We start from the raw sequence: 25,301 nt of genomic DNA, 5'->3' as shown, positions 1-25,301 counted from the left end.
ACCTGCCCGCCGCCGCCCCGCCCCGCGGCCGTTACTGGCAGGCGGCGGCCGTTACACCCCGCCCTCCCCCGGACCGTTATTGGCAGGCAAAGACCGTTTGTCATCTTACCTGCGGTCGTTACCCGCAGGCGGCGGCCGTTACCCGCCCCATGGCCGTTATTCACGGGAGGCGACCGTTACTTGCAAGTTACGACCGTTTACCCGCTCCAGCGGCGGCCGTTACCCGCCGGCAGCGACTGTTACCTGCTGCTTTGTTTGCGCTGAAACGGTAGTTTTGTTTTTATTTATTGTTTTTTCCTTGTTTTCTGTGTGTTTATTTCATACACGTAGCCTCTGCTCTTCCTTCAGAGGCTGGCTATGGTCATTCCAAGCGAGAATGCCCAAAGCAGACACTCTGGACTGCCAAAAGTCTCTGAGCACCAAAGCTGTGCAAGATGATCGTCCTGAAAAAAAAGAGATTACTATTTGCAAAGCGCCCAGTGAGGATAAAGCTACAAAACGCCCCAGAGACGTAGCCGATAGTTCTGCTTCAGCATTTAAAAGGCTTCTGTTTTCAATGAAAAGAAGCGCTTCACAACCCAAATGATCGTTTTTTTAGTCTGCAATTTCCTACAAAAACTTTCACTTTGTTACACCGTTCATTGGTAATTTTGTTGAAGTAACTGAAAATGGAGATACTTAAAAAGCTGTTAGCTGCACGCTTGCCTGGCTCGCAAATCAATACGAGCAGCCCCTGCGCGTTGTGTGCTCGCTTCTCCGGGCTGGGTGATAATGAAGAAAAATCCCTGCTGAATCGTTTTCTTTTCCTTTCACATCCTTTAGAAATGGTGTGGTGCCTCTCAGGAGAGTTGAACCTGCCTCTTATAGTCGTCCCTGAAGAAGTTTCTGAACTGACACTACCCATTCCTTTTTTTTCTTTTTTTTTTTCTTTTTTTTTTTTTTTTTTTNTTTTTTTTTTTTAATGGGGGAAAAAGTGAAAAGAGAAAATCCAGTTAAATTTTCCTGGTTCAAGGCGGTTTCATGAGGTGGGATGCTGCTTCTATGGGTCTTTTTCTCCTCAGGAGGAAGTTTGCAGAGTCAGCATGATGAAAGAAAATTGACGTTTGGCCCAGAGCATGAAATTTTAATAAAATTCTGCAAGGAAAATTAAAGGTCCCCTTTGCCCCCCTCCCTCCCCTTTTGAAATACCAGTAGAAATGTTAGGAATTCCTTTTAAATATTTATCATTTTTGGCTTGTGATCAAAGGAGGGTTAGGTGAATTACTGGTATAGCCATGTAATCTCCATTAACAGTAATAGTAATTGTAAGCATGTAGAAAGAGGATGACTTATCCTGTGATCTTACCTATTATGAAGTAGTTAACTGATTAAGGTTAGGGTTCTGTGAGCCATTTCATACTATGGGTGAACTTTCTGCAACCCCATTATCTCCATTAGGCTTGTGTAGGTGTAATTAATTGGAATCTAGTTAACAGTTGTGTTGAATGAAAAGAATTTAGTTCTATTTCTCTTAGTTTTATTGGCCCCACAGTGCTAACAGGCTAAAGTGTAATTAAAAACGTGCTAATCAGAACATATGCAGCAAGTCCCAAGGAATCAGTGAGGAAAAAGTGTATGATGTGAATCTGCCCTTTGAGAAAGGGACAGGTACAAATGGTGTTTTGCAGCAGTTGTTTTTTTGSTTTTAAATAGTGAAGTTGACTCAGTTATGCAAGTTTTAGGTGTAATTTTAAAAGGTACACAAACTCAAATACTGTAGGCTAGGCTATTGGCTCTCGCTTGTCCGGTAACACTATGCTTTGATATCTTTTGATAATCAGCCGATTATTAAAATACAGAAGTATTTTAAATCATGCAATATTTTGGGTAGATAGCAACATCATTCTTGTGTTTCTTTTTAGGCCAGCTGTACATAAATGTTTAGCATCTTTTTGCCTTTGCTATAAACATAATTCTAAGGAGGAATAGCTGGTCACAATTTATATGCAAATTCTTGCCCCCCAGAGTTTTATCTTAAGTGAGTTATCTGTGTGGTGCTAGTCACCATAATTTGGGGCTACTCTAAAAGCAGAGGTAATGTGCCATGCTTAATAAGTGCTGCCTAAAGGGCTTCCTTTTTGCCATTCTAAAATATGGTAATAAATTTGCCTCTTTAAATCAATGAGGATCATGGTCTTGCTGCCATCTGTGTTGTAGGATTTCACAGATGAGCACTGTGTGCTCATTCTACTAACAGCGTCTTCTTTGCAGTCAAGTCTGAGAATATAAAAGCTGCATCAGTTTTCCAGTAAAATTAGGATTAGCCGTCTAACTTGGTAGTGCAACTAATCATATTCAAGAATATTACTGTTCTTGAGGCACTCTAGCTTCTTGAATAAGAAAGATATCAAGATTTTTCTAGTGTTTTTGTTTTGTTTTTATTTTTAAATAAAAAATGTATTTTTTATTGTACTCTGTGAAGGACAAACTTTAACAAAGTTCAATGTAGCTTTATGTACAAGATAAAACAAAAACTTTGGTCATAGGGCACAGCTGGACATAAAATTTTAGATTAATCTCTGAGACTATATGAAAAGTCTCCAAAATAGAAATCAATAGAAATTGATGGTAACAATTTATGGTTTTTATTCTTTTCTCCAATGGTTATTTCAAGTTGAATGTTTTTTTTAGTGCTAATTTCTTTATGAGTTTGAGCATTGGTTACTATGGGTCAGTTCAGCTGCAGTTGTGTGAGGATGAACCTAGGCTTTTCCAGAGGCAGGAGAACTAATATATGAATGCCAATAGACTATCATTATCATTCTCATCCTGGAGGTTATTTGGAATGTTACCAAACGTAACAATAAGTATGTTTGGAATACTGATAATCTAATTTTTGAGCTGATTTTTGAGTTTATAATAGGTTGTCCTCAAATTTCTTTAATCTACGTGTTTTTCTAGTGTTGTACAAAGATTATTAATGAGTGGTGTAGTAGTTTCACTTTAGCATATCAAGAATTTCCTGTATGATTCCTTTGTGCATGTGTTTTGAAGTAACTTTTATGAAGATCTTATTGAAGGCAACCTATTGTAGGATTCATTGCCATGATGGATTATAGCGACTTTTGTTAATATCTTACTCTGAAATTTTAATGCACTTATGAATATAGACTGAGTGTGAATGTTGGGTGGCCTTGTGAAATTAGTGTCAAATATTTTCCAATATAAGAAAATAAAAACACATGATTATGTATCACTTGGTGATACTTAGTATACAAGACACTGACATAGTTTCAGAGATGATATGGCAAGGTGTGTTTGTAATTTTTAAAACATAGTACTCAAATTAAGTGGTGAACATGATGTTAGAAAGAGGGAACAGATGCTGAAATTTTTAATTTTGAGACTCGATAATTACTTCTTAAGCAGTTTTTTTAACATAAATCATGGTTATTTAGTTCTGTTTCATTACTCTCACTGAAGAATTTTGATTTTTGATTTTTTTTGATTTGATTTTTTTATCAGATTTTTTTTGGCTTCACTCTTTGAGTCTTCTTTCCTTTTATCTTGGTTTAACAATCCCTTAAATATTACATATTACCTTAGAAAAAAGAAATTATTTTTATACAGAAAATTATAATAGCTCCTTTGCCGAGCTACCTGAGAAGCAGCACTTGCAGACTGACGTACAGAAATTTCAGGGATGATCGGAAGCGATCTGTAGGTTTATATGTAACAGGTTTTCAGATCAAAGGCTTACGTGACCAATCAGGGAAGCCCAGATGAACTGGGGATACATGCAGTACACTTTAAAAAAAAAAAAAAAAAGAAAAGAAAAAAAGAAAGAAATCAATTGCTTACAAGTAGCTTCCAGTTGAAATGAATATCACAGTAAGTGAGTAAAAGTGTTAGTTCTGAAATCTTGTAGCTATCTGACACTTCTTTAAGAAAAGATATTCTGCTTCTTTCTAGGAAAATTGAAGGCGGTAGCAGAAGAATTTAGAGAACTCAAATAATAAGGTAATTTTTCTGTGACTATACCGAATTGGAGCTTTCCCTGCTCTCTGTGTTTTGTTTTTATTTTCCTTAAACATAGTTCTGGGGACAGATTGGAAATGGAAGAAAATGAAGAATGGCATTTTTTTCCCATGGTATATCTCCTRATTTTTACAACCCTAATCACTTGGGGCATGTCTTGAACTTTTAACCTTCTTTCCCTAGCATTGATGCTGTGAATAATGGACTCTCCTACTTGGCACATAACTAGATTGCAGTTCAAAGTGGATGTCACAAACACTATTGCACCATCTGGAGCAAAAGCCTGACTATCATTCTGGGATAAGCACATAGGATCATATGAGTTTATAACTGACTTTTTTTTTTCTGTGTTTAATTTAAATTTATTTAATACAAAAGCTCCTTAATTTTCAACAAGCTTGCTTCCTATTGTCACTGCTTCTTCACAAGAAACACAGTTTTCAGATAGCATATGAAAGTGGTGGGTATTTACAGTTATTTTGATCCTATTTATTGCTATACAAAAGCAATAATTTCTCTGAGGCTTAGGATATGCAGGGTAAATGAAGCTAAAATTTCTCTTTTTTCCAGTCTCTGTTTTTCTGTTGTCTTTATTAATTGTTGTCAGTTCAAAACTGAAAAAAAAATAAATGGAGACGTTGCTCCTATATATTCTATTTTTTTTATATACATTTTTGAAGCAAATCCATATACCTCATTTTAAAGGAAAAATATTGAGCAACAGTACTGTTTGAAAGGGATATATTTATCCTCAAGATGCTATTTTTGTGAATTCTACATGGTAATGGGAATATATTAAAAGTTAGTTGTGTCACTTGTCTCAAAGTGACAGATCTTGAGTGGGCTTGAACGTCTTTGACTTCAACTAAAACTAAGACCTGTAAGTCTTACAAAAGGGCTTGAAATTACAGAGGTCTGGGAACATAAATTTGGTGTGGGTTTGCAGGCTTTTGGAAAAGATGTTAATATTTGAGAAATTGTAAATAGCCCGAAGGGTGCTTCGATTTTTTTTTTTTTGCAGACTTCATTTGCTCCTTTAAACACAGGTAACCAATTTTCAAGAATCAGATAGGCAACTGTAGGATTTTTTACTTCTAAAAGAAGACTTTTTTTTTTCAAGATATTGTTAGTTCTGCATAATGATTAAAGCTACAATAAATAAGTTAATTTTACTTATTGACGTCATGACTGTTAGAAGAAAAYGCTATTAATATCAAATCAGTATTTCAGATTCCTAGAAGGAAAAAAGATGACTTACTGAAATAAGAAAGAAAGACTATTCAGTGGAACATAGTTGGGATTATGCTTCAGAACAAAATTCAGGATCAGGCTCTAAATCTCTGATGGAATTTCTAAATATGTTTTTAAAAAATGAGTAAATATAAATCCACTGAAAACATTGCAGACTCTGTGTATTTCACTGAATGCCATGTACCTTTAACTGTGATCTAGGACTGCTGTCTTATAGTCTTTATTTCTTGCAAAGTGCTACTGAGAGCAACATAAGAAGAGGCATTGATGTAAAGCGTGGTTTGATAGACAACCCTCTAGAACTGGAGAAACGTACGTTCACTGGTACGTTTTGTGGAATGTACATGAAAATGACGGTAGGGAAAACCTGTCAAGGTTCAGCCAGAAAGCAATCCGCAAACCTAGTGTGTCCAAATACCCATCGTAATAATCACTCTGTTCAGAAAGCAAAGAAAGAAGATGGATTCATTGCTGGCTATTAATATGTAGTGACCAGGCCAAGATTASTAACAAATATTTGGAATTATATTTATCAGAGATGCATAAAATCTTTTCAAATAAGACCATGCCAGATAATTAATACTTTGATACCTGYTTTATTCAGGTGGAGTTTGGTACAGCATTTCAGATAAGCTATCACTTCATGAAACTACTGTTTTGAGCTGCAAAAAACACAGTCTTGTTTAAACATCTTCTTTAAAAAAGTTTTGCAAATGGTAAATATGCCAAAGTAGCATACAGAAAGCAAGATCTTACTCCAGGAGTGTGGCCATAGCAAACTTGCTATATAAGCACTGATACACCCATATCTAGGAGCTGCTGCTTTTTTGCCTCCTTATTTCTTGAACTTCACCAAGAGCTTTTTTCAATTGCTCTGACATTTTCAGCCATGGCAGTAATAGTTGTTGCCGAGCAGAATTCTGTAGGCAATTATGTTATCTGATCCTTAGAGCAATCCTTGCTATAAAGGGACCAATACGATCAAGCTAAATCATTACAGAAAGACAAGGAGAAGCAGAGGGAGAAACAGCTAGAGAAAAGGAGACTCATCTGGGGCCTGTGCTGCAGGTCTCACAACAGTAGACAGTGAAGTTAGTCTCTAAGACAAAGYGGTGGAGTTGCTTCCTGCAGAAGCAACTTAATAACCTGCAGAAAATTGGCCAAAATCAGGAAGGGAAGCACGAGCCTTTCAATAAAGGCTTTCCTTCTCCTCTCACTTCTCCTTTCCTTCTCCTACCCCTCTAGTTCCTGGTGGGAGAGGGGAAGCTGTACTGAAGAACTTCAGGGGAAATAGGCATATGAAGTGGAAAGGGGCAAGGTACAGACACCTTCCTGTTATCATCTCTCTAGGCCCTGCATGGTTCAGCTTTTTTGGGCAGTTCCTAAGTAATCTTTATTCTTTATGCCTAACAGGCTTTAAATGTAGCTGCATCATTAGGATAGACAAGTAACCGTCGCTTTTGATTTTGTCAGCAAGAAATTTTAATATTTCTCTCTTGATATATCTGATCTAGAAAGGAAGATATGRAATTTGTTTTCATTAAATTAGTGTTTACCCATGATTTGAATACTGACTGAAATTTGCTGCTTGATTGATATGGCAGGTTAGTGAGAGGTCAAGCCAGGATACATACAGGGATTTCTAGCAAGGGACTTGCTTGTGTACTTTAGAAATCTATATTTAGACATCTATATTGTTTTAATGTTTCTAGAGTGGCCTTGAAGACTACAGATATTTGAAGAGAGGATGATTGCACTTGCTTTGTACCTACACATGCAGTAAGAATTTACATGACAAAATGTGTCSATCCCAAAGCATTTACAAAAGAGAGACTTTTAACCATGAATTGGGCAGGTATGGGAACATATTCCTGTATACCTCCTACCTGTAAAACATTACTTTTCTTATCTTCGTTGTATAAACCTCTTTGCTGTGTATCTTTCTAGTACAGACCTTTCTCGGCTAGGCATAGCACAAACAAAAGATCAGAGAACCTTTYCTGGAAAGAAACCAAGCAGTATTAATGGTTGCACTACTGCACTACACTGCTGGGTATAAGTGTCCTCTGCTGTATTCTGGCTTTGTGCGTACAAGTCTTGGTGCATCTTAGTGCCAGAGATGGGAAAGTTGTCTGATGTACTTTGAAGACAGTYTTCTGTTTTGCTGTGTCAGGAGATAAACTTAAGGCACTAGTCACGTCAGGGCTGAGGGTGCAGYTTGCTTAGGTAACAAACTGGATATAGAGGGGGCCTAACCAAGCCCCTTTCCTGATGCAGGGATTCTGTGGCTTCAGAACAGTCAGGGAGCAGAACGTCCAGATATGCATATGTTTGAGAAAATGACAATCCTATTATTTTGATTTTTCATATGTGGGACTGAGGAAGGTAACTGAGAAGGTGCCTTGTCTTTGCTTGYGGAGGAAGCCTGATGAACTCAAATCTCCAGCATCTTCATCATGAGTACCTTGCCTGGAAGATAAAATTTAATCTTCTGTCACTTTTCTGCTTTATTTTGGAATGCATAAGTGATGGTCAATGCAGCTGCAATGGGATGAGTTCTTAACGGATGAGAAAATCTTTTCTTTGGTGGAAAGGCAGGACTTGCCAGTAACCTGGSTATTACAGAGTGAGAGGAAAAAAATCCAAAATTTAATGTAACACAGCCCTTATCTGGACAAGGGAACATCTGCAGTGCTATATTTTATGATTCATATGGGAGCAAGAAAGAGCTAATGGACTGGAGGGAAATAAAAGGAGTGTGCACTGGAAGAAAGAAATAAAATACTTGGGAACTGGACATCCTTCCAACCTCTTTCCAACTCTTTATCAAAATGTGTGTTTTTRATTATTTCTTTTTCTTATGGTTCTTTATTCCTGACACAGATTTTTGGAGATCGGTCAGGATTGCTGGAATATGGAAACTCTTCAGCTAAAGAACTCTTAGGAAAAAAAATAGTATTAATACACTGTCTCAAGGCTGAATACTTGTCTGCAAGTATAAATAATGTTTCAAAGAGAAATTGTGGGTTTTTTAAAGTAGATTTAGTAGTATCCCTGAGTAGTATATTTTGATGATTTTCTATTAAAAATRGTATGCAACGACTTCAAGAAGCAATAGAGAAACAGAAGAATRTATGTTTCTAGGCATGCATCTTTCTGCATTTCTGTAGCATTTGATAGGTTGCAGACTTACTGCATTAGGTACTTACTCTTTTGTTGCAAGAATATAGAAGGCATGCACTTAAARTGATCCTATTTCCTTGTGATTGGGATCTGTCGTTATTGAGTGGGGAGTTCTATGTGCTGCCCCTTCCAGATGTCCCCCGGGGCACATCGCAGGTACAACCGTGTTTGGTTCTGCTCATTCAGTGCCCGACACGCTCCCCAAAAGGCAGGAGTTTGTTACTGATTGTTTAAGACCTTGCTTCTGCTTTGAACACGTCTAGTTCTCTTGGAAAAACATTCGCAATGTCCCCATCCCCCTTTAGGGAAAACAAGTGAACTATTCATGCAAAAAAGTGTGTGTGTGGTTAGGAGAGTGGGGGGGCATGTGATGCCACCGACAAACCCTATTGAAATGCATTGGCTGTTCATTTACATTCACACTTTTTTTAATAAAAATGTTAACTAATGATGTTAAATGCTTTGCCAAAGGTCCTGGCGGGTCAGTTGCCGAAGTGCCATTTCTGCCTAATTAGGGCTCTTGTGGCAGCCCAGGGGCCTCCTGATGCAGTGGGTGACAAGCTGGGAGCTGACAGCTTCAATTGGCTCCAACAGGAAGGTTGGACTGGTCATGTTTTCTAGCTCAGCCAGGTGTTAGCTGAATGTAGGGGGGTCTTGGCCAGACCTGAGCATTCGTTTGATCTTCTTCTTTCATTTGCTGTATTTTGAGCTCTTCCCTTTGCCTGTCCCGTCCTGTGTCAAGGTCAAGAATGAGCTTGACTAAATCAGCAATTTCATTTATCTCAGGAAGATCATTAGCAGGCCTTCTCCCTCCCCTCTCCAAATAAACCTTAGGCACTGGGGCAGAAAAAGCATTGATTCCACAAACCCAGCATTGAGCAGCCCAAATATAAAAAGAGATAAGAAGTAATAAGTTCAGATGCTTCCTAATGTAAAATCCTTTGTCTTTCTCTGTGGAAACTCTGTTCTGTAATGCATATTAAATACTTATATCAAAGCATCCTTGAATAACCCTGAGAAATGTAAAAAGTTGCCACACTCGCAAATAAAATCTAGAACATGTTTAAAAATTTGTTTTTCTTTGTGGCACATGGGCCATCTCCATGTGTGGCCATATGTATCTGATTGATGGTTAGCCAGTCTTAGGTGCCTTGACATCTGACTAGCATAAAATTAGACCGTGGATGTATTGAAGAAAAGGCTTTTTTTTTTTTTTTTTTTTTTTAATGGATTGCATCTTGACTTGCTTAATCAATCAATATCACTTTAACTTCAAATGGAGTATGTGTGTTTGTTGTGTGAAAAAGTAATCCTTTGTTTCTAAATGTAAACATGTTGCTGACCACTGATAAAATACTAAGTAAATGCACAAAATAATGCAAAATTTGAATAACTTAGKTTTTTTTTTATCCTGATTCTACTTTACAGATCTTATACTGAAAACTCTAAAGTCTTGTTGTGAACAGAAGAATTAAACTGTTCCCCGTTTGTATAGATAATCTGAATTTCACTATGTGCAGGGATTGCTTTGGTCACTGTTAAAGTGAAACTGATGCTAAGGTTAAAAAGTAGCAKTTGGGTAATAGGCATCTGGTTAACATACAATAATGGTTAAGACATAAAATGAAGAAAATTACATCACAATGATAGCTTTTTTTTTTAAAAAAAAAGATAATAAACAGCTGAACACTTCTTGCTAATCATGTCCATGTTATTTTTTTTTTTTTTCCTTTCCTCTCTAATCCTCGATCCAAAAGACCTCTCAAAGAAATTAATCTCTGGAGGAAAAAAAAAATGTTTCATTGAATTCAGAAAAAAATCTAGCTGTAGCACAGTGGGAAATGGCAAATGGCAGCTCTGAAGCATTTGCACTTTATGAGAATTGGAACATTTGAACTGCAATTCCATTCCAGCATTTTGTTAAATATTCTGTTTTCAGTGAGGACCCCTACTCTTGTGGTAGCAAGATATTCCAAAYTGGGTGAGATTACTATTTTTTAAATTAAATATGTTCAAATTATATCGCTACATTTCTAAGTCCCGGAATGTGAAGCAGAATGGTTGGTATTTCTACATTCCTGGCTCTAGGCTTGTTTCAGTAGAACAGACTGTTTCTGTTGGTTGCGGTGACAGTTACAGACTTCYTGCCCAGTAGTTCCAGTGGGAGCATTGCAGTGATGCAAATGGGCCCTGCTAATATCAGAAAGGGCAATTACTGGCCTGATAATACCAAATTTAAACTCTTATTTTCTGCATGCTGTGCACTGTCTTCATATGCAGTGGGTCTTGCTGTCTACTGTCATAATATATGCATCTCCTCAGCAGGTTTCAGAAATGCACGTGTGTCTGAGGAGTTGATTGCTTTTTGTTGCACTCAAAAAATCTTTCTCCAGATAATTCTACAAATCAGCYGCTGAACAACCATATGCAACAAACATGCAGTGTTAACTTGCAAGGTGTTAAAGCGTTAAAGCAAAAAGAATGAGGCTTTCCTCTGAATTTATTCTTAATTTATTAAAYTCAAAAATGTTTTTCCATCATTTTTTTTCTTCCAGAGCATGAACTGCACTGCCCAACCTGAATAGTCACATTGTGAAATTGTCTTCTGGCTTTGTGACTGTAATTTCTTAATGTGCATGTTATTTTGGGAGGCCCTTTCATTATTTATTGCTGATTGTGGTGATTTATTTTCCCTGTTTTTTTTTTTTTTTTTTTTTTTTTCCCTCTTTACACATAGGAAAATAAACCCCTTTAATGAGTGTTTTGCATATGAATTTGGAACAAAGTTGTTATATATGCATTACTCAGTCTAACCAAAAACATAAAGAAAAGTCATGCACAATTTGGGAAAATTCTGGTCCTTTGCAGAAGTCTTTACACTTTAGGGCAATTGTGGTTTCTTCCCTCCACAAGATAAATCTCAAGAGTTGCTCATTTTAGACCATAACTGTCTGTTAGGAACAGTCATCACCTTGATGGTACAGTGCGTGTTAGCAATCCTTCCTGCACCCACCAGCTTGCACTTTAGAGGAAGGTGGTGCCAGTCACCCACTTAACAGAGCTTTCTTAATTATTTTTTTGCAGTTTAGGGCAGGAACAAACTGTGTGGCCTGGGCAATGACCCGTGAAGCCAGTGGCGATAGACCCACTGACCTGCAGTTAGCAATGATCCGAGGCCTTAATGATCCTCTATATATATTTCTTTTTTTTTCAGTTTTTCATTTCTATCTCAGATCAGTAGAGTCCATTTGTTGAAGCTAAATACAGTATTATGAGATCTGAAGAAGTCACAAGCAGAACACACTTGTGTCCTCCAGATGGAAGCTTTAAAATGACAGGGAATAACTACAMACCAATGCAAGAATGCTCAGGTACCAGTTCAGACAAACATCATCGGCTAAACAGCGGATAAACATCTGCTTGGTCCTTGTGATGTAAGTGGAAGATGAACCTGTCCCTGAGCTCTTGTGGCAGCTTCAGGGAATGACGTAAAYGAGATCAGATAAAATGATCCTACTGGGTGGGTTTTAATGATTAGTCAAACCAATTTATCAGCTTGTTTCTCCTTGGTACTTCATTCCATCACCATGCGCAATGGCTTCATAAAACACTTAGGCAGATGACATGCTGTTGGGATAGGTCAGATATAAACTGTCATGGAGTTAAACTTCTGGAATTCTCCTTGCCTCTGTAAGTCTGATGTTGTGGCAAAGTCAGATTGTTTCTGTCCCAAAAGGTCTTTGCTCATCTGCAGGTCTGTTTTGGGGCCAGATTCTGAATCTCATTTTACATACTAACCATGTGCTCGTAAAAAGCAGGCACTAATGAAGTACCTGTTAATACTGAAACAATTATATTGACAGCTGAGTCTAGAGCTGGCTTTGTAAAGAGATCCTTAAAAGGTATGGCTAGGTCATAGTCTAATTGTTGAGAAGAGTTTGCAAAGAATTAAAACAGTTGTATGATCTGTGGTTTTGCATTCCTTCACTTCAACTATGTTTATGCACCATGACAGACTCTAATTTGCAACTGTAGATGACTWAATTTCACATTTATACAGAATGCTTTGCCTTCTCTGAATTTGGCCATATGTTGAAGTCTCAGTGCCCACATGAAGCAGGCTGAAACCTTTCAAGCCCACAAAACCATCCATTGTATTGAAAAAAGGAACCTAATAGGGGAAAATCTGTAATAATCAGTCTATAATATTCCTACCCTAATCTTGAGTATCTGGGAGGATAAGAATAAAAAGCAAGAGTGCTCTATTAAGCTTCATGTAAACTTTAGGGGTGGGTTGTTGAGGAAAGAGCATATTCCACCTGAAAACAATAGACCAAGGTCCAATATGATTAGTATCTGCTAAAATTATTTAACTTTGGTAGCAATTGATTAGTGATAATGTGGTCAGGAGTGGCATAGGAGGCAATAAACTCTGCTTTTTAGTATTTACCAGAGCCAAAAGTTATTAATTGGTTATTGGCAGTGGTGTAATTATGTTTTAGTGGAAAAGCTTACACAGAAACATACTCATTAATATGTTTTAAGTTTATTAAATATGATTTAAGATTGTTTTTAGACAGGACACTAGCAGTTAACCCAATGAAAAATCTTGTAATTAGTTCTACTGCACATCAGCAAAATGAGCAGTATTTGGTCAAAAGACTCATAATGGGAGTGAAGTAAAAGAACCAAAATCGGAATTTCTTGCTATATGGGGTAGAATTCTTGTTATATTTGAAAGGAGTAAAAATAAAAAAGGGAATGGGCCTTTTTTTTTTTCTAGACTGACCTCTTGTAATTGTTTCTGAATCTTTATCTATGTGTATATGTATTTATTTATTTATTAGTGATTCCTAACTGCTTAAAATTATAAAGATAATAATAACTGTACATATAACAAAAAAGTATTTCTAGGGCTTCTGTACAATTACTTCTGGGGTAAGTTTTAATTTTCTTGCATGTATTCAGTGGATTGATAACACKGAAACTTAATGATACTAGAACTTACTGCTGGCATTGTGAGTGCCCCCTTATTTGCTGACAGAATTAGGTACTGTCGTGAACAGTCAGGACATTTAAATTTAGTTTCCTTGGAAATAAATGGAGAGAGGGAGACTCTGACCTGGGTGTGTTTAGTCCTTCATCTTCCTGAGCACACCCCTGCCAGATACCTTAGGCCTCTCCCTTCTGCAGGAGAATCTCTTGTGTGCAGAGTAGCTACAGAGGAAACAAATAGGAAGAAAAGCAGTAGATGGAAAAGCTGGTCAGTTGTCCAGCTCCGTATGGGCACCTTCCCAAATGTGGGTAGCTTTTCTATTTTTGTACCCAACACAAAAACTACACAATGTTCCCTTTTCACTTTGCTATCTTTTTATTGAGATCTTCTGTGGTTTTTAGTAATATGTTTCTTTTCTTTCTTCTTTCTTCTATTATTTACAGCTAAAGACTAGTACTGTATCTCCAAACCTTTCTGATAGATTCCATAGAGAAGAAAATGATTCAGGGGAAAAATCTTTGAATGCATTTTTTGAAAAATATTAGAACTAAAGCTACCTTAAAACTCCCTGCAGGTTTAATGAGTGTGACTGTTAAATTTTCTGAGTATAGAAGAATAATTTACTAAACAAAATCCCTGCTATCGTACATTGGTTGCCTATCTATTTTTTCTTTTAAACTTCAGAATAAATGAAAAATTGATCTGTGTGATCACTGAAACATTAAATTGTCTTATCTGTCACTTGTTCAACATTGGCTTCTTAAAAGGGAAAACAACAATCACAATCAGCAGTTTCTCAATGCCTAGAAGAAAATAGAAGCTATAAATGGACAGATGAATTATGTGCTTCCAGTGGTTTTCAAGGGAAGCATTTACTGAGGGAGAAAATTGTTTTAATCTTATAACAACTAAGGAGCGTAGAGTTTGTAAAAACATGGAACACCTACACATAAACTTAATTTTTGTTGCATAGGAACATACACAAAGTAGCTTTCAGCAGAAATGGCTGGGGAGCAGGCGTTTCCATTGTCTGTTATGTTATTTTGTATCTTTAACAAATTTCTCTCTSAAACACTCAGGGTAACCTAAACACAGTTGGTTGGTTGAGTATTCACTCTTTACAGTATTAAAATAAAAAAAAAAAGTAAAAATAAAAAAAGTGAATCTTCTTTTTAAATGGAAATAAGTCTAAATTTGAGTCATCCGATGTGGCTTTTCTTTCCTTATTTTGGCAGAGTGGGGGAAAACAATAAGAGGAGGCTAGAGGCAAAGCTAAATAAAGAGCCACCTGTGCATTTTTGCTTTTCATTTCCCTGCCCTCTGTCTACTTCTAGATGTTGTTAAGGGATCAACAGCAACAGAACGTGAAGCTGCAAACCTGCCACGAGGAGACGTTTACAGCCTCTTCCTCTGGTTAATCTTGGCTGTTGGAGCATCTTCCCCCTCCTTTTTTTCCTCTTGTCCAGTTGTTTTGCATTCAAGAGCAGAATGCAACCAAATAAATGCTGAAATAAAACTAGATTTCAAGAATAAAACTTTTTACCCAAGTGAATATCTGTATAGCCAAACAACATAAATTATAAGTTGTCAAGGCAGAAATGTAATCCCTGAATCCTTTGTTATGATGGGAAGGTAATKGGGATTATCTGCTCTTTAAAAATAAACTGGAAAATTCAGAAGCAAAGTAAGGCTAAGTAGCTTTTATTGCTGTTGCGATGTGGTGCTGGTTTAACCGTGGGGTTTTCTAACTAAGTAGAACCACTATGCCAAACTAGTTCCTCTCTGGTTTCATTTGCTGCAGCCCCTGAAGTGCAGGGTTTAGGTGCAGCCTGAGAGTTCACCAACACAACCAGCTTGGAGTCTGAAAACAGAACTTAGGGGTTAGTGAAATAACAGTAGCAAAAGCTGTTGGTAGCTGGTGGTAGCAAGTGCAAAGGTGTTTACGTTGTTCTAAACACACCACATGGAATGTTGTGTCTGACTGTAACAACTAAAATCAAGAAATCACAGGGCCAGGAAAACTGTTCTGTGGGGGAAACTGCTAACAAGTGATTCAGACCTGGTGTCTGTACAGCGGGATTTGAGTATTTTTTCCTTCATTTGACTATAGACAATAAGAAAAGATGAACAAAATCTGTGGAAGATAATATTTATTCTGCTTTAATCAGAAATAGAGGCCTAAGGCAGTTGTTGAAACTTCTGCATCTAAGGAAAAAAATACTTGAGAAAGCAGATGCACATTCTGTTCTGCAGAACTCTATGGTCAGTAGRCTGCTTTTGAAGCTCAGACATGGTGGCAATTTGTGAATTCTCTGAATTCTCATATGGTTTTCTTGCTCAAAAAAAAAGAGAGAGAAGGAATATTGGTACCCACCTGTCTTTGAAAAGTACTGTGAATTCTTAAAACATCCTGCTTTTTTTTTTTCATTTTTGATTTCTGGCACAGTGACAGTGCTGAATATTGTAAATGATGGATTTTGTAAAGACTTACATTTTGTGTAAAAAAAGGGCTGTCTGCTTGAGATTTATCCAGTCACATACAAAATTGCATTTTTTTATGTTAATTATATTTGAGTGGACTACATATTGTTCCTTACTTTTTTGTGTTTGCATCTCAAAATGTGATGAAATTTTAAAAAATGAACAAATAAGATTTTCTGGCATAGGAGATATTTTAGGAAACAGCTCATAAGGAATAAATACAGTTGTGTATGACTGACAGAGACCTAAGCAATGGAATAGGAATACTCAGAGACAAGGTTTTATGATCAGAAATACCCCTTCCATTTAAGAACTATGGTTTTCACATGTGGCAAAAGATAAAGTAGTTAATGCCCTAAAGAACATGTGTCTGTATTCCAACAGATGTAATAAACAAATTGTGGTTGTGAATGGAGATTCTGCCACAGGGAGTTTTATCAAATACACTGTAAGATCCTCTTGTAAAGGAACATGCTGTACATTTTTTTTTCTCACCCTTATTTTACTGGCCTTTTGGAGCTATATTTATGAGGAAAATTGTAAAAATGTGCTAATTTATTCTGCCTTTGTTTATGTGAGTATTATTTGCCATTTTACAGGACTCCTCAAAAAGATTATGTGTATCAGTGGAATCCTGCTGCATCCAGTAGTGTGGAGTAAAAACAAAACAAAACAAACCCACAGGGCCCTGTGGAGACTCTCTGCACAAAGGTATTTCTCAGCTCTTGGTCTGTTTTACTGTAGTTCTAAATGTGGTGAAAAGAGAAAGAAATGTTAAGAATAACCAAAAGTGTTAACATGACTATCAGTGAAATTCAAGGGGAAAAATGAAGATGGAGAGCAAATGTAACATGCAAGAATCTAGAAAATCAGAATTGATAAATAATTGCAGCCTTAAGGCTTTTATGACAGTCACTGGCCTTTTCCATTGTGAGCAGCTGATATGTTTACAGTGCTTTTTTGTGCMGATGACATTTCAAACCTCAGCTATGAAAGCCTCATCTTCCATTTGAAGTAACTGCATGCAAACATGTATTTATAAAATGCRATTTTTGATTGCCAAAAAACCCTCCACAGTAGGCATGACTCAGCTCACAAGTGTTACCGTCACTGTAGATGCTTCCTTTTTGTCCTTATTGTAAACCAGAATCCAGGTGTTTTTATCTGTGGCCAAACTGACCAATAACAGGCTAAGGGAGAGGGTGAGGTCAACCCCTCACCTTTTTGAGGAAATATCAGCCTGATTTCTAGGATCTCATCCTATTGCTTTCTCTTGCATATATAAGAAAGCTAAACCTATAATACAGGCTTCTTAATTCCCTGTTGTTCAGACATGWGAGATGATTCCATGTTTCTGTGCAGTGTTAGGTGACAAGCATGTATTCAAGCTGAGGGTGTGCAGCACAGGTCCTAGGAGGGGAACAGGCCTTTAGCAGGGCTCTGCTCAGCACAGGCCCTGCTAAGCAGCACCCTGCCCAGCTGCAGAGCAGAATCATGACCTCCCTTCTGCTCCTTGACCCTCACGTGGCTGCAGCTGGTCAGACAATCACTACACGTCAGACTGACCACCTGCGTCTCGTGTGTGGGATCCAAAAGTGGGAGAGAAGCCGTGGCACTGCCCTGTAAAAATGTGCAGTGYTGGCAGTGACGGAGTGTGATACAATAGAATGAGTCAGTGCATGAGACTTGACAGGTCTTGCTTTATAGCACAGCTGGGGATTCACCAGATCCCACAGCACAGGCAGTGGGAAGGGAAGTGCTTTGTGTGCTGCCAGTTCTCCCTTTTTGCAGAACAAGCCTTAGAAGTCTCTTTCTGCCTGCATAACTTACCAGCCTAATGAGATTTCCACTGTAAACTTCATGGCTAAATTTGCTTTACAGATAGTATGGAAACCACACCAGCCTAGGAAAACAAGATTTTTAGCCTCTTTCTCTTTTATTTCATAAAGAACTCGTTAAGTGTTCAGGTTTTGAGTCAATGTTATCAAAGCTATGTGTTTTGACAGGTTCTCTCCTGTGTGTGTGCATGTGGAAAGGTTCTTCATGTACCTCCTAAGTTGAGAGATATAATTTGAACGGAGAAAATTATGGTTCATAAAGTGCTCTTGTTAGGTGACATGACTATGCTTAGTCCACTGCAGGACAGCCTCCACAGAGAAATGCATATTTCCATACAAATTACAGTATACTGCAGCCAAGAGATCAATTAGAATGTCTGCAACCAAGAACTCTCAAGTGTCTCCATTCAGTCTGCCATTCAAATGAGATGAGAAATGCGTTCAATTGGTGTAAGGAATTTGAACTCTTTCAGGGAATGTGCAGGGACTGCTGGAAAGTGGCATTCCCCGCGGGGTGGGACTTGCAGATTCGGTGAGATCCAGCAGGGAATTTTTAAGGGTTCTGTAACCTAACATTTTGTCTCCCGTCGAGAGAAAAATTGCTGAACCGGCTGAATGTTGTAGAAAGGAGGATGATTTTTCATTGGCCACGTAAAATAGAATATCCTGGCTCTATCGTGTGAAATATCAGTCAAGTCGATCATCTTAAATCCGTGGTGTATTCCGTCTGAAGGGAAGCCAATGCACTTTGCAAACAGCGTTTCAGACGCGACATCAGTATCCCCACTGCTGAAATGCAAGTCTTCTGGAAGAAGATGTCATGACTATTTAACAGTGCACAGTAACATTTCAAAGATTAAGACAGGAAATACATGTTTAAAAACCCTTGAAAATGCAGAACTGTGTATCTCTAGGGCAGCTGAATGTGATACTGTCTACTCTTTTGATAACTGCCTCAAGTTAATCATTTGACCAGAAGTTGTCAAAACTCATGTTTAGCAATTCATTCAAAATGCCCGTCTTTCATCAAGAYGATCTGAGATCCTTCTTTGTGACTAGAGCTGTAAAATTTAATTCGTACTCAGAGGCAATGGTGAAGTGTTCACTGACTTCAGTAATACAGTGCAGAAGTAATAAAGAATGTAAACATTATCCCAGAAAATACTTATTCCTCAAGCTGTCATAAAATAAAATACATACTAAATGAAGTAAAATGTTAACTAAAATGTGATAGAATTAAAAAAAAAAAAATTCACTGAGCTCCAAATAATATAACAAATTTGTTATATAACAAATGATGTTCATACTTGAAATATTGAAATGTCCATATGGATTATAATTTTCTTGAAACACTTCCTGCAAAATTTTATCTTAATTGATGAGTGATTTGAAATTGTTTTCTTCCATTTCAAACAAACACTGTTCTTCCCAGCAGTAAAATATTTTTTTATGGCAAGTTTTTTTCCCTTTTAAAAATACTGTTTGATTGTATCAAAGATGCTGAACTTGATAAAACAACTCCTTCAATAAAATGTGTGGTTTAAAAGAGAACTTTTCTTTGGCAGGAGGATTTCTTTCTTGGATGATTTACTAAGGGTTTCCTCAGACACAGAATTAATAAAGTGAATTTTCTAGCTTCTTCAGAAGGTGCAGAGTCTGCAGGCATTTCTCTTAGAAAAAATGTTCCAAATCCTCTGGCAAGATTTTTATTTTGTTTGATTATCTTTAAAGGATCATAAAGTGTGGGGATGCATTTGCTTTTTCATTTCAKTATCTGTTTACAAAAGAGCTGTTTTTAGTGATGCCATGATTACCTTCTGTCCAATTTTGAATATTCCTTTCAGTAAAGGAGATGGGAACCGTTCCCTGTTCCCACGTAAAACTTGGCTCAGGTTCCCCAGCAAACATGGATTTGTAGTAAATTAGCCTAAATTCTTAGAGGCAAGTGACATTTAGCAGCTCATATAATGAGCTTACGCTGCTGTCTTATGGCTGAAGTGATAAAAGGCTCCCAAATCTGAGGAAATCTTTGGGTCAGCTTCTTCGGGCAGGTTTGGGGACCAGCAGGTAGTTGGCTGCCAAGTGAATCAGTGGTGCCGGGCGAGACGGGAGCCGGGGAAGGAAGAGGCTGTGAGCGGAGGCAGAGCACCCGAAAGGGCAAAGCTGGTGGGTGGAGATGCTCGGCTGGGCACTGAAGGGAAACCCTCCTGAGCACCCGGACCTGCCCAAAATGCTGTGCATAGAGGGTGTCTCAGCTCAGCTAATCGTCTGCCTGCTGTTCCATGCAAGCAGTACGTGCACTGCTCTTCTCCCACGGCTGTGCAGTGTCCTGGATCCTGCCATCCCCTCCCTGCAGATAACTGGATTCAGCTCCAGTGTTCCAGGTCATTATCCAAAGCAATAGCACGCCCTCCTCTGGAAAACTCCGTCCAGCCACGTGTATTGCATGCAGAAGGTGATGCAGAAACAGCCAAAGAAAGGTGATGAGAAGGATGAGGCCCTTTGAAAGACTTTCTTATAGTCCTACTTATTGTAAATTCTGTGTTTTCTTAGAAGATAACGTAAAGTGAAATAACAGGTTATACGTGGCATAAGGTACTCAACAACCTTTGGGATATTCCAAAATATCAGTCCTCCCAGTATGACAGCTAATGCCTGGACTATAACATTTAAAAGAAGCTGAATATATAAAGGCAGAACATGCAGGTTTTCTGTAAGCATTTGATCACAAAAATACTTACTGCTGCCTTCCGGGATATAATGTAAGTCCTTTAATGACTTTTGACTGCAGTAAGACTTTTTTTGCCTCTGTGGACATGTGATAGCAAATGACTGCAGTGAGATTTAAATGCCCTCTTCTCCAAGCAGATTGTTGTTTATTTGAAAGCAGTTGGCTCAGTGTCCCTTGGAGATGCTGACATCCTTGAGGTTAAGATTTGGARAAAGCTTTTTGAAGGAGCCTGTCAGAATTGTTCGCTTTGCAGTTGCTCTGATAGCTCGCCAGGTTWAAGCCAGATTCTGAAAAAGAAGCATCCGCATCCTAGATAAGGTGAYGTAACACTAAGTGTCCTCACCAGCATTGACTTAGCACTGTGAAGCTGTTGGGTTTTCTACCAACAGGATTAGCTACTGAAAACAAGATCCCAGAGAAGGAAAAAATACAGGGAGTGACTCTTTGCCAGCTTCATAGTATTGGATTGGCCAGGATTCTGCGTGTGTGTTTCAGGAGGAGGAAGTAGCTGGCCCCACGGGAATGTTATGCTCACTATTATTATTATTATTATTATTATTATTATTATTATTATTATTATCATCATCATCATCATCATCATCAATATTTTCTGTAAAAGTCTGGAGGAAACTAGGCAGTTTCACCATGCTGGCTGCTGAAAGATCAGTTGGTGGGTGCTCTAAGAATTGTTAGGACTCCTTTCCCCTACAATTTAAGAGGCCCACTGGGACCCTCTGGGACCTCTAGCTAAACACGTGGGAGAGCCAAGACAGCCTTTGGGATGTTTAAGGATTTTTTTCCCCCCCCCAATAAGAACAATGTGATAAGCAGAAATGGTAAATTCAGTGTGGATGAATATGCATAGGATGTCTCAAATGAATCTGGGTTATAATATAGTTATTCCAAGGACTCATTCCTTATGGATTAATGAGAAGAGAAGAGAAGAGAAGAGAAGAGAAGAGAAGAGAAGAGAAGAGAAGAGAAGAGAAGAGAAGAGAAGAGAAGAGAAGAGAAGAGAAGAGAAGAGGGGCTGGCAGGGTCTGCCTTGGAACAAGTTCAATATTAAAACAAAACAATCAAAATAGAGTTTATTTTAGAGAAGTTATGGAACATTTTTTAAGCTTTTCTGCTTTGAAAAGGGAATTGTATTCTTTGTTTCTTTTTTTTGAATGAAGAAATTTTTACTTCTGTAAATACAATGGAAACAGAAAGCCGGTGCATTGCTAGAACAATAGAAATTAAAGCTATAAAAGATTGGTGAAAACATGCCAGGAATTTGCATCAGAGTATGTGCTTGGCATCATGTCGCTGATGATTTGCACCACACGATGGCAGTGTGTTGTTAGAAAAAGACTCATAATCGAGTCTGAAGCCTGAGTTTACAGATTTAACTTTTACCTAGTTTTTAACTTTTGTCATTTATGGTCACTGACTCCTAAATATAGCACAACAAGGATTTTCCCAAGGATCTGGTTAAATATATGCACAGGAAACCTCAAGCTTCTTTCAAATAAACCCGAGAGCATGAGAGTAACTTGAGGGAGTTACAGCTTCTGGATTCCAAACTCCCTGACCCTGTGAACAGCAGATCATCTCTGGATGCCAAATATAACTCCTTGTTTCCACTCTGGCCAAAGCCAACATTACAGCTGCTGTTGCAGTGAGAGAGGGACTAGCTGTATAAGCAGGAACAGCTTCCTCCTCCTTGGTTGTTACACAGCTAAGTAAAGAGGCTGTTTCTGAGGCAGACAAACAGGCTGTATGGGGGATGTTTGCCCATCCAAAGGTATGGGGGATGTTTGACCTTCTTTTCCCATTGGGTTTTGAAGCTTAACTTTCTTTAGGCACCATAGAAAAATCCCAGCTTTATGGTTTTGTAGAGTTTTTTTACATGCAGATTTTAATTAAGGATCTTGTGCAGTTGCCATCTGTCAGATCACCTGTATTTGCAATATGTTATGGGGAACACTGACCGCTGCTCTGCAGGCAGCGGGTTATTAGCTGTGCCATGTGTTTCCTGAGAGGACGCTGGGTGAATAGGTAACRGCCACAGCCCATTCCCATCTGCTCCCTTTCCCAAGTGATGTCCTTTATCCTATCAAATACATGATAGGCACGAATCAAAGGTCCTCCAGTAATGAAATGTTTCAGGAGCAAGTTGCTACCGCTTGAMCAGTTCATGTCTCTTGGGGTTAACTCTCAGCTTGCAGGAATCGCACAAGGAGCGTCACCCTGGAGCCATCAAGCAGTCTCAGACAGGAGTGAGGTTGCGGCCCATGGCGCCCACGCTGCCAGACAGGAGGTGTGTGAGGAATTYGGGCGGAAAAACTTGGCACTTTTCAGCCAGCTTAAGAAGTAGCCACATTCTGTAAATGCAGGACACTTCCTGTCCATCTGTAATGCCCCTTGATTCTAGTCTACTATTTTAGGACTCCTTATGAACATACTATATTGAGATATTTAGCCATAAATCCAGTAATATATTGCTTTTCACTTTCCAGATGTTCTCCTTTGGCCTCAGTCTTCAGTGGTTATCTGCCAAGTGTTTTCAGTTGAGTGGAAAGTTAAAGTCCAAAAATTTTAATATGATTTTGTTTGCTTCGGGGGTAAGGAGACTGAGGCCCCTGGTTTCATCTACTAATAGGAATGTTCCTGCCTTTGCTTATATCACTCCCAAAGACTTTTCCCTATATCCCAGTGTCTGTGATGCCCATAGCGTCACCTTAACCAAAGAACTCAGCTCCTTGGCTGGACACCACAGTAGCTGACCAAATTTTGTAAGCAGATTCAGGTGCCAGGTGCTTGGACATAAGCCTATGCCACATGTTCTAGGTGATACTAGATGATCCCTAGAGATCCCTTCCAACTTTAAGTATTCTATTCTATTCTGTTCTATTCTATTCTATTCTATTCTATTCTATGACACTGTTGCCTGTTTTCTCAGTGAAAACCATCTTGGGATAGGGCTGGGAAGTATCTGTTAGGAAGAAAATTAGGTAGAATTAGGGAAAATAAGACTTTCCTGTGTTCTGAAAAATGAATTTTCACTTACAGAAAAACAAACCTTATAGATAAACAAGCTTACAGATAAAAAAATTAGGAATATATTTAAGAATCTTCTGAACCTCTTTATTGCTTGCTCATTTTCATAGAAGCAACTCACAGGTTCATTAAGGTTGTGGCACACAAAAATTAAATAAAAGGGAGAGTCGAGTCTCATAAAGTTATAAAAAGGCAGTTTTTTATYGCAGGTTATGCAGCAGTAGTTACACCCACTTTAGTTACCATGGCCTGCTGGAAGCAATTAAGTACGTCCCGCCTTGAGCACCTTACTGGTTCTCCTCTGAATCCCCTCCAATTTGTCATTAGGCTTTGTTACAGTCTTAAAGATTAAGAACAAGGATTTAATCCTGTTTCTCAATTTCCAAGTCATTTTAATGTAGCTTAACAAATAACATAGTAACATGAAGAGAACAGCAGGTCCAGCAAGAGATTAAAGTAGCAGCATGCTTCTGAATAAGCTGTAAATTTATGAAAGAACAAGCCAAAAGGGCAGCTAAATAAATTAAAAAAAAAAAAGTCACCCTGAGTAAACACCAATTGTTAATGCATTTCATAGCAAATATATATATAAAGAGTTTTAAAGAAATTAAATCTATGGAATACCTGGTATGAAACGCAAAATATCTATCTAATAGAAGCAAGGAGACTAGGGAGAGTTCAAGGATGACCAAAGCTGCAAAGAGCCTGCTGGTCGTTTCTGAGCAGAGAAGCCTCTTTCTGCAGAGAGGAGCTGCTGCTGGAGCTGCAGGTCGCTGCCATTTGCCTGGGCCCAAGTGTAAACACCTCTTGCCTGCACAAAAGTGCTTGTACACTCTTGAGGACATCTTCAGGAAACGGGGACATTGATGGTATCAGCCGTGGTTTTGTTTATGCAGCAGGGGCTCCCCTTGGACGGAGGGGTTGGTGGCCGCAGAGCAGGGCTCTGGGCTGCAGCCTGGTGCCGCGGTGCCGGTTTCGACAGCTGCCTCCCCTCGCACCCTCTCTTTGGCAGTGTTCTGCCTCACCTTTTGCTAACCTTGCAGCACGTCTTGGCTTACCTAGCTTGTTTGTAACTATTTGTTTTTAATTAAGCCAAAATATTTTTATGAGGAAGTTGTGGTTTGCAGTGTATTACAGTGCTCTTACTGGTTAAGTTGTGTGTCAGCACAGCTTTGTTTTACAGCTCTGTAATCTCTGTACAGTCCCAATCTGAACTTCTTGCCATGTRGAAAAAATATCTCTAAATCCCTCTTATCATACATGTTGAGCCCCACTTGGTTCTTATATAGTTCTCAGGATACTATGAACCAAACATGCTCTGCCAGATGAGAGCATCAACATAACTTTATATTTGAGGCATAATTTTTCTAACTATGTGCTTACATGCTTCTTAACCTTTTGCTTGTTTTCCAGTAGATGATGAATAGTGCATTGTTCACCAATGACAAGTTGTTTTTTTTTTTTTTTTTTTTGAGTATTTTCAAATTTAGCAGTGTTTAGAGGCTATTCCAATTACTCCTACTTAAGTTGCCTTGAGTTTTTTTCCTTGTGTTGTCGGGACAATGTTGATAATCCAAAATATAGTCTTGCCATCTTAGTAGAGCCTCTTGGCTTTAGCTATTCGTCGTTCTCCCCAGTGCTCTTTGTCTAGAATACTGGTTTTGTGTTGCTGTGACATTGGGAATAACAGAGTATTTGCTCCAGATTTACAGTATTGGAATTGTAGGCAGAACCTCCTTGTAGCACTGAATGCAGAGAGCAG

At 38.3% G+C, this 25,301-nt stretch overlaps 1 long non-coding RNA gene across 1 annotated transcript; it reads left to right on the top strand.

Moving 5' to 3' along the window:
• Nucleotides 1–154: 154 nt before the first annotated feature.
• On the top strand, nt 155–18,083 carry LOC112957160. Its single transcript, XR_003251163.1, has 4 exons — nt 155–268; nt 3,952–3,999; nt 16,528–16,639; nt 17,935–18,083. It is a non-coding gene; the product is annotated as an uncharacterized LOC112957160 (long non-coding RNA).
• The last annotated feature ends 7,218 nt before the right edge of the window (nt 18,084–25,301 follow it).

Source organism: Nothoprocta perdicaria, unplaced genomic scaffold (genome assembly GCF_003342845.1).
Source record: "Nothoprocta perdicaria isolate Ctin4 unplaced genomic scaffold, notPer1 scaffold_7, whole genome shotgun sequence".
Classification (NCBI taxonomy): domain Eukaryota; kingdom Metazoa; phylum Chordata; class Aves; order Tinamiformes; family Tinamidae; genus Nothoprocta; species Nothoprocta perdicaria.
The sequence above is the reverse complement of the archived record's forward strand: the minus strand, read 5'-3'. Positions and strand labels throughout refer to the sequence as shown.